Below are 10,161 nucleotides of genomic sequence, written 5' to 3'. Positions count from 1 at the left end.
TACTCCATTCCAAGTCCAGTCCAAGCCGCTACTGACTGAGCCACTGCCGGACGGATTGGTCAACCGCAGAAAGGTGGCCCACCTTTTAACCTATCACCTACAATGTGTTGGAGCCCTAGCCACTATAAAAGCGAGTGTTACATTGTGATGTCACTATGTTCGGAGTCCATTGTAGGGGAATGTGTGGGAGAGAAACTCCCTCTGAAGGGAACTCATGGATTTGAGCCTTTACAGACCGTTTACATGCACACAAACCTTTATAACACAATACAGGAAAGGGAAAAACCTAAAAGCATAAGGCCTATTTCAATATCTATTTGAGACTAAGAGGGAAAATGTTACAATATTTGACAAAAAAGAAAGGATTCTGAGAAAAAATACACTTTTGTGGAAAGCTTATCCTCAAATTCACTCCTATTCGTCGTATCGAATGAACAACATTACTTATATGGATCCCTAGTACATTAACTAGCTCCACCTCAACCAGGTAAACAATCAAATGCAGCTTACACAATGTTGTTTATACCTTATATGATGATATATAACAAGTCACAGAATGCAGGATTTTTTATGATACTACTTCTATTGTTGTATTGGTAACTTTTACTTAAGTGTTAACAACTGATATGAAGTCTTTATAGAACATCCTCCGGGAGTCAGATGTGTCTCAGGTATATATAAAGAATGGCAATAGTTCATGTTGATAACTATAGATAGACATCTTAGAAAACACACAGAAAATAAGTGACAAATGTGGAGCACCACTATGTGACGAATGGCAACCAGACCCCAAAATACATCATTTGTGCATTGTAAGCAGTAAAGTGACAACAACGGAGAAAGATTACTGATGCAAAAACTGCTGATGCTGCCCATGCGGTAGCATTAGAGGCAAAACTTGGAATAAAGTAATAGTTTGACCTCAAGTTAGGAACTAAGGAACTGTTGTCATCCATTCAAAACAGGCTAACTGTTGTTTACAGTAGTCAGACATTGATTTAATTTAAGCAACATATCCATCAGACCTAAGGCTTTATTCTGAAGGTGTTGATTTGAAATGTAGCACTTGACAGGACCTTTCTTGTTTGCAGTGTCCAAACAAGTCCACAAGCTATCCATAAAACCAACAGTGCACTCTGGGACTGTGTAAAAATGGAATGTGACAGAGGGGTCAAAAAGTGGGTAAAGTCTGTCAACAGCCAACATTTCAGTCACATGAATACAAAATAAACTGCTAATTATGAGAGCCTAGTCACTTGGGCCTTGACATGTATTCAACTAACTGTTTTTGTTTACTGTGCTCTTCTCACTGATCTAATTCGACAGGGCTTAGCTGGGGAAAAGGTGATGTCACTCCTTGCCCCAATCACAATCAAGCAACATTTTAATGTGATGATTGTTGATAGGTTGTGCACTGACTGTAAATCAAATCAGATCAAACTACATGTGCAAATCCTATCAAGTTTCACTTTAGTTTTTCAAGTAACTCAACTCAAACTCACTAAGTCACTCACTCAGCATCATCAGACAGGTTTTGTTTTAGGAATATGAGCATGTCCACATTTCCAGGTAGAAGCTGGGATATCTGGGCGTTTACAATATCCCCTGCTGTGGAAAAAACTCTCTCGCTTGGTACTGATGTTGCTGGGACAGCAGTGGTCGCGTTAACCACATTTTTTTTTTAACAATGACGGAAAAATCTGAAAGCAGTCTGTCATTTTGACAGATTAGAACAAACTCGGAACAGCGCCAAAGTTTCCACGCAGCGAGGCTCTGGTGTTTGCCGTGTTATGCATGCCCTCCAAAAGGAAATGATATAGTTTCCAAACCGTACTTTGCCATACGGATCATTTAAATGTCTGGGAGTTTTTGCTTTACGCTGTGCGCGCAAGGTGCATGCATATCTCGGTGGGCATGCATAACCATAGGCGGATTTTGATTCACGTGGCTGAAATATGTTACAGCATTACTATGTCTAAAACTGTTCCAATACAAATATTTCGCATATCAATATTTTAATAGATGTAATAAAATGATTGTTACTATACAAATCTGAATAATATCATGTTTTGTTTGAAATTATTTCATTTTTGAGCAGTCGCATGTTGTGACGTGTGTGTGTGACGTGTGAGGTTAAGGACACAAGTTCCCTCGCTTTTTTTTGCATACAAATGATTCAGCTATTGTATTACAATGATTAGCAGTAATGGATGTGCTGCGATTTTTTAAAATGTCCAATTTCTGAGATGTTTAAGGCGTACTTCTGCACTAAGTAGGACACTGGTTAATAATATTGTAGCGTGTTCAAGTAACCAAGGGATATAGTAGTTATCAAATAAGTATAAGATGATAAGTTTTACAGTTATGTAATGCTGTTGTTGGGGGGAGAGACCGCCCCTTCCATATGAGTGTGTGTGTACGGCGGGCATGAGACGTGCATGACGGGACGAGTTGTGTTCGTATGTGGAAAAGTCATACTCAGTGCGGTGAACGCTGGCTTTATTGCTACTGTATCCGTAGCACCCAAGGCAATAGTTGGAACTGTGTACTGACGTCAGTAAAAAAGGTTTGCCCCCCCCAAGCGCACATGTCAAACTCCGCCTATGTGAATAACACCGCGCATTATGATGTACAGTTGAAATGTCTTATATAGTTTTTACATTTCTTTTTTCTTGGATTTGTGTCTTTTCACCAGCAGAATATGAGTGTTTGATATATTACGCTGCCATCTTCATTATATCATCCACGTTTAGATGTGTGTGTTTGACAGGTGGCTGTGATATGCAGCCCACTCACACATCTCTCTCTGGACTGTCCAGGAAACCGAGAGCAGACAGCACCAGTACATTTTTGCAGGATTTTGCAGCGATCTTGGCATATTTAAGTCTACAGTTAGGCACTTCATGAGCAATTCTTCACTGTGAATCCTAGCCTTGAAGCAGACAAGTGACAGTTCTATCTGGACCTGTGATCAATTTCTGATTCATTATTGAGAATACATAATCTTTCCCAAGGGTTGTCAGATAGAACACTATAGAATGCCCAGCTGGTTCAGTTAATACAGAAATAGCTCTACTCAATTTAAGAAATTAAAGCTATTGTTTACCCTGCATTTGCTATAAAAATAAAAACCTAAGAGAGATGAAAGAGAGATGACAGCATGAAGAAGCTGAGCTTGCTCTTTATAGGCTGCAGACTGCAATCACTTCCTTGTAGTCTAACAAAAGTACACCATACTAGGGGTTTCACCAACTAATCGACTAGTCGACTTGTCGACTACCTTTACCACTAGTCGGCGCTGTAGGCCCTAGTCAAATAGTCGTGAAAAAAATGGAGGTAAACGAGGTGCTGCAAAATTTCAAAAAAATATGGCAGTACTTCAACGAAGATGTAACCAACTCCGCAGTGAAGTGACAGTTGTGTACAGCTGTACTGAAGTACAACAAAAATACATCTGTTATGCGCAACCATCTGAAGAAGAAACACCCGCTGCCGACAGCTAGCACTAGCAGTAATGCTAGCACCAGTGAGCAACGGACCGGCGTCAGCACTGAAAAGAGGCAGACAAGCAGCAAGAAAACACGGGTCATTAGTGATGCGAATGATGAGCTACGGGGTTACTGCCAGCGGACACCGCATATCCCCACAATGGATAACCCACTGGAGTGGTGGGCAGAAAATGTGCACCGCTTCCCCCGCTTTCGAGGAGCTACCTGGGTATTCCAGCCACAAGCACCCCGAGTGAGAGGGTTTTTTCCCTGGCAGGCAAGACTGTCACCCGAAAGCGGTCAAGCCTCCTTCCCTCACATGTCGATGCGTTGGTGTTCCTCAACGCAAACCAAAAATATGTAAAGGTGGACGTTATCGTGGAGGACAGCGAATAAAGTGTTGCGCAATGCGCTGTTGCGCACTGGATTTACGTGGCATTTATGTAAACAAGAGTTTTTTGCTGTCGATTTTGGTGAGTCCAGTTACTGTTTGTTATTTACTCAGCCATGTAACACAAATTAAAATGCAGTGTTTAATGTTACTGTATGACAGTGGCGTCAATTCAGCCAAAGCTAAGGTATGGCAAGGTTACTAGTCACATGACTTAACTACAGTATCAATCAATATACATGCCCAGCAAATAATCATAACAAAAGTGACAAGTCTGCTATGTAGCTTTTCTGTGTGGTTAGGAAAATTTGAACTTTTTCAAATGCAGCCTCACTCACATCCCAAGAAATGGAATGAATCCAAATTTTTGAAAAGTACCGTGCTTCTCCTACTTCATTTATGATTATACTTCTGATATTTTCCCCAATAACTCTCACCATATCATTCTGGGCTTCTGGGGAAGAATAGTGCGCATACCTGCGTTCCTGTTTGCTTTTCACGTTCCTGTCATCTGTTGCAATAACGTCCAAAAGTTCAAGGAAATTTCCTTTATTTTCATCCTCATCTCTCTCGTTGTGGCCACGGAGAGGGAGGGCCTGTCTTCCCAGAAATGACGTGATTTTGAACAAGGATTTGACGTGAGCCCGGTTCTCCTGCACCTCATCTGTCCTGTTTGCGTCAATCCGACTTGCGATGGATTCCTTATGTCCGCTGATCACAGCCTTAAAGTTAGACCACGCTAATGCAGCACAATTGTGTCTACTGCTCCCTTGATGATCCCGGAGATTTTTTTTCATGTTCTTCCAACATGTGTATCCAGTGTCTATGAACACACGCAGTCCATGCCTGTCACCTGTTAAAGTTGAGGCTCCTCCAAAATGACGGCATGCAAAGCAATAAACTGCATCTTCTTGCGCAGAATATTCAACCCAGTCATATTCCTGATACACACTGACATTAAAGCGTCTTCCATTTCTAGTTGGGAAGTGGGTCAAACGAGGACGCCTGAGTCCGTCTGTTTTACATCCACTAATATCCTTCTTCTCTGCTCCAGTTGACCCAGAGGCTGCTACTGCTGCTGCACCCGGGCCTTGACCTTCCTTATCGCTGTCCACGTCTGATCCAGCTCTTTCAATCTGAGAAATTGGTGGGGACTCAGACTCGGATTCAATTCGAGAAGTCGGTGTGGACGAGTTCTCAGCCTCCATGCATGTAGTCTCCGTCTCCCTGTTAGCATCTGCATCCCCGGCGCAGGTGCTGGAGTGGCTAACAGCCTCGTTAACAGCTTGAATCCCACCTTCACTACCTGGTCCTTCTCCCTCTGCTGCTGGGGCAACATTGGAGCCATCACCTTCACCTGCCTTTTTTTTGATAAAAAAAGATTCTAAAGTTCTAAAGTTCTTTGCTTTCTTTTCATTTTAGTTAATTAGCTTAGCCGAAAAATAAAAAAAACCGCGATAACATGACCCGCTCTGACCTCCGGCGGCTTCTCGTCAGGAGATACCACATTTCAAGATAGGGAGGGGGGATACGTTACGATAAGTATTGGGAAAGATAATATCTAGACTAGAGAAATCGATTGTGTTGTTCTGATTTTCATTTGTATTTAATTTATATGTATTAAATAATAGAATAATCAATACAAATTGACACAGAGTAATTCCATAAATTTATTTTTTTAAAACGAACATTTACATTTTCCCCTGGAGCCAAGGTGTGGCAGCTGCCATACCTTGCCATACCCAATTGACGCCTCTTCCAATATAAAATACAGTTGTACACCTCTCTTTGTGTGTCTTTATTATGACGTAACGACTAGTCGACTGCTATTTTGAAAAACGTGTCGACTAGTAAATATTGGTAGTTGTGAAACCCCTCCAGACGTGTCAAACTCAAGGCCCGCGGGCCAAAGGTGGCCCGCCACGTCATTTTATGTGGCCCGCGAGAGCTTAATTACATTACATTGCATTTTTTTTTTTTTTTCTTAATTTTTTTTTTTTTCTTAATAGCTCTGATTGTCTAAAAATAAATAAGTCAAATGCGTGCCGTGACCAAAAACTACATTTCCCACAATACATGCCGATTATGTTACCCGCGAAATGACGGCATCCCGCCACTAGACTGCAGTGTTTCCACATCGATGCGATTTTCCCAACAAGTGGAATTGAGAAATACAAATAATGATCCCAAAATGTCCAGGAAGAGAAAAATTGATGCAGATGGAAGGGTGTTTCAAGAAAGATGGGAAGGCGAATACATGTTTGTGCTTCAAGGAGAAAAACCGGTATGTCTTTTGTGTTATGAGGCGGTGGCGGTTGTCAAAGAGTACAATCTACGTCGGCATTGTGAGACCAAACACGGAGGTAAGTATGCCAAATTTACCCATCAAGAAAAACAACAAATTGCCCAAGAATTAAAAGGCAAACTGCGATCGCAGCAGAATGTGTTCGCGAAAGCCACAACCAAAAACAACGCGGCAGTGAAAGCTAGCTTTGTTGTGGCTGAAGAAATCGCCCGCGCTTCAAAGTCTTTTTCAGAGGGAGCGTTTTTGAAGCAGTGCATGCTGAAGGTCTGTGAGCAGGTGTGTCCCGACCAGATACAGACTTTTAAAAATGTCAGTTTATCAAGAAACACCATCGCGGACCGAGTTAAGGAACTAGCAGGAAACCTGGCAACACAGCTGGCCGAAGAGACACGCAGCTACATAGCTTTTTCATTAGCTGTTGATGAAAGCACATACAACACGGATACAGCGCAGCTATCTATTTTTATTAGAGGCGTGAAGTCGGACCTCTCTGTCACTGAGGAGCTGTTGGATGTGGCTGCCATGCATGGGACCACAACGGGACGGGACATTTTTGATGCGGTGGAGAAGTCCGTCAGTAAAAACGCATTGCCCTGGGAAAACTTGGTGGGATTAACTACAGACGGTGCACCTACAATGTGTGGAAGAAAAGTGGGCTTGGTTGGACTAATGAAGGAGAAAATGCAAGAAAGTAACTGTCACGCCTCTGATAACGTATCATTGCATTATCCATCAAGAAGCCTTGTGCGGGAAGGTGCTGGGGATGGATGATATAGTGACCACGGTCATGAAGACAGTGAACTTCATTCGGGCGCGTGGCCTGAATCATCGTCAGTTCCAGCTGTTCTTGCAGGAGATGGGCTCGGAGCACGGAGACGTGCCGTACCATACAGAAGTAAGGTGGCTGAGTAGGAGCAAAGTCCTCAAACGATTTTTTGAGCTTAGGGAAGACATTGCTCTTTTCATGCAGAGTAAAGGAAAACCCTTGTCTGAACTGTCAGATCCAAACTGGCTGTGTGACTTTGCTATGTTGTGTGACATAACCGAACATCTCGCCCAACTGAATCAGAAGCTGCAGGGACGCAAACAAGTCATCACGCAGATGTCCGACACGATCACGGCTTTCCAGCGTAAACTTGACCTATGGATGTGCCAAGTGAAACAGGACAATCTTGCCCACTTTCCTGTTTCTCAGAGCATCTCAGCCTCATGTCCCGGTACTTTCTCATGTGCTCAGTTAGCTACCAAACTGAGCCTGTTGATGAATGAGTTTGATCGACGCTTCTCTGACTTCAGAGCACAGCACTCTGGATTTGCCATCTTTGCTAGTCCTTTCACCACCGACGTGTGCACTGCACCCTAACAACTTCAGATGGAGTTAATAGAGCTTCAAAGCGATAGTGGCCTGAGAGCAAAGTTCCAGGATGTTACAATCCAGGACTTTTACCGTCTACTGCCCCCTGCTTTCATGCCACAGCTTCGACTTCATGCTGCCCGTGTTCTGTCTATGTTTGGGAGCACCTATCTGTGCGAACAGATGTTTTCAATAATGAATCTAAACAAAAACAAGCACAGATCACGCATCACTGACGACAACCTCCACGCTGTTCTACGGATTGCTACAGCACAGGACCTAAAACCAGACATTGACTCACTGGCCACGGAAAAACGGTGTCAGACATCTGGTCAGAAAACACATTGGTAAGCATTTGAAAAAACCTAATAATATATAATAAAATGCAATTCAACCAAGAAGAACAATAGTTAAACTATGTGCAATGCAATGATTGTGTTTGCATTTTGTTTTGTGTTTGTTATTTACAGAACATGATCAATGGATGAGGATGGTGGAGAGGGGATCCACATGGTGTGTTCAAGGACAGGCAGCATCTCCTCATCAAAAACTAACCTAAAAACTTGACCAATATAGTTGTGGACTGAGACAACCCTTATTTTGTTATTTTGAGTTTATTACATATACTACTTTATATGTGTAGCAATGTATTTAGTGTTTGCAGGTTTTATGTGTTTCTGCAAACAAATGTTTACTGTAATCAAACCATCTCTCATGAGTTGGATGTATGCCCCCTGCAAGGCTGTGTGCAGCCATTTGCTTTTGTAAAATGCTACATCTGTCACACATGTTCTTAGCAGCTCACAATTGTTGGTTTTACAGTTATTTGTTATTTCAAGTTTTGAACAAAGTTAATGTCATAACTTGTGTTTGATGTTATTTTTCTTTATTCACTTGGATAGTTTGATCGTTGATTGATGGAGTAATATGGGTTTCATAACCTGACAAATTAAAAGGATTTATGTTATAATAACAGAGCAACAAGCAAACATATTTTTTACATCTATGCAAATATGTATGTAATATTTGTAACTTGAATAAGTAATAAATTCAGAGTTATTTAACATTAAGGAGTAGTTACATTTATTTTACATTGCATTTAGTTACATTGCATTTAGTTACATTTATAAGTTACATCTGGCCCTTTGAGGGCAACGATTATGCTGATGTGGCCCTCGGTGAAAATGAGTTTGACACCCCTGCCCTACACCATACACACTAGGCTTGGGCGGTATGACGGTATTACGGTATACCAGGGTATTTCGAAATACCGTCGGTATGATTTTCAATACCGTGACGTCACAGATTGTGCGCCAAATCACAAATGTGTTTCATTCAGCAGAGGGCAGGGGAGGGCAGTCCGTCTTTCCTGCTCTCAGAGCTCAGCACAGAGCTGAGCTGAGCAAGATGGCGGCAGCATTTGCCGGCCCCAAACTCGGACAACTAGTAAAAAAGAAAAATGCCTCTGCGCCTGTTTGGGACTATTTTGGGTTTACTCGTCGCCAGTGACTTCATCCAGCACAACGAGAGACAGAGGCACTTCTTTGGGAATGTTTAAGACGGGGTGAGTGAGTGTTGATATTTTTTAATCCTATGCAACTGGTTGATGGTTTTGTAGTCGAGGTCGGACGGTTTTAAAAACGAAAGCATTTACGTGCTAAATATTCACGCGAGTAATCCAATGAATCAAATGGAAATAAGGTTTTTAACACATGCACGGAATAATATTGCCAAACTAGTTAGTGAATATAGCAAACTTTATTCAATAAGTCAAGTATTTACTCCCGGAAAATGTTTATGTATGATGATATATTGTTAACTTAGCTCACTATGGAAAAAACGTCGGACATCTACAAACGCGTCCTGTATCCGATCTCAAAATGTGCCATTTGCACAATGTGTCATGTATGCAGCCCTTGTTTTGCACTTGCGCGCACGTCGCGGCACTTTGCGAGCGTCTACCGGCTCGGGCTGCATTTTACACCGAACATATAATATACCGTTCGAAACATCTATTTGCCGCCGAACGCCACCTCACTCAAGTCGACCCAAGTCATACCGTCAGTGGCGGCTGGTGGAAAATATTTTTGGTGGGGCTGTTGATATAGTGAGTAAAAAAATGTTTGGGGGGAGAAATTACACCTTAAATTGGGACTGATACCGTCATATACCGTATACCACGGTATGATGTCAGCAAGGTATGACGGTATGAAAAAAATGATACCGCCCATGCCTAATACACACCATTACTATGTTTTTATCAACTTATAGTTGTGATTCAGCTTCATTTGCTATGAACATTTATAAAATCAAGTACATTTCTAACACAGGTAAATGAGAAGGGCACTATACTTAAACTCAAATTCTAAAAATTCAAGCCTAGAAACTAGGGCTGCTCAAAGCTGGTATTAAACTTTTTCTAAAAGGTTCTGTTTTAATTTACTAGAAATTTAGGTCTGGATTTCATTGCAGAATGAGATTCATTAGAATCGTACTTTGAACATTGAGAATAAATAGGTTATTGTTGTTATTATATGGGAAGGTACAGTGTTGATTCTATTTGAAAGACATAGGGCATAGGCTGCAGGCTGTTGGATGTCATTTATGTGCACATTTATTTTGA

Source organism: Notothenia rossii, assembly GCF_949606895.1.
Source record: "Notothenia rossii genome assembly, chromosome: 8".
Lineage (NCBI taxonomy): Eukaryota > Metazoa > Chordata > Actinopteri > Perciformes > Nototheniidae > Notothenia > Notothenia rossii.
This window is presented reverse-complemented; position numbering follows the sequence as displayed.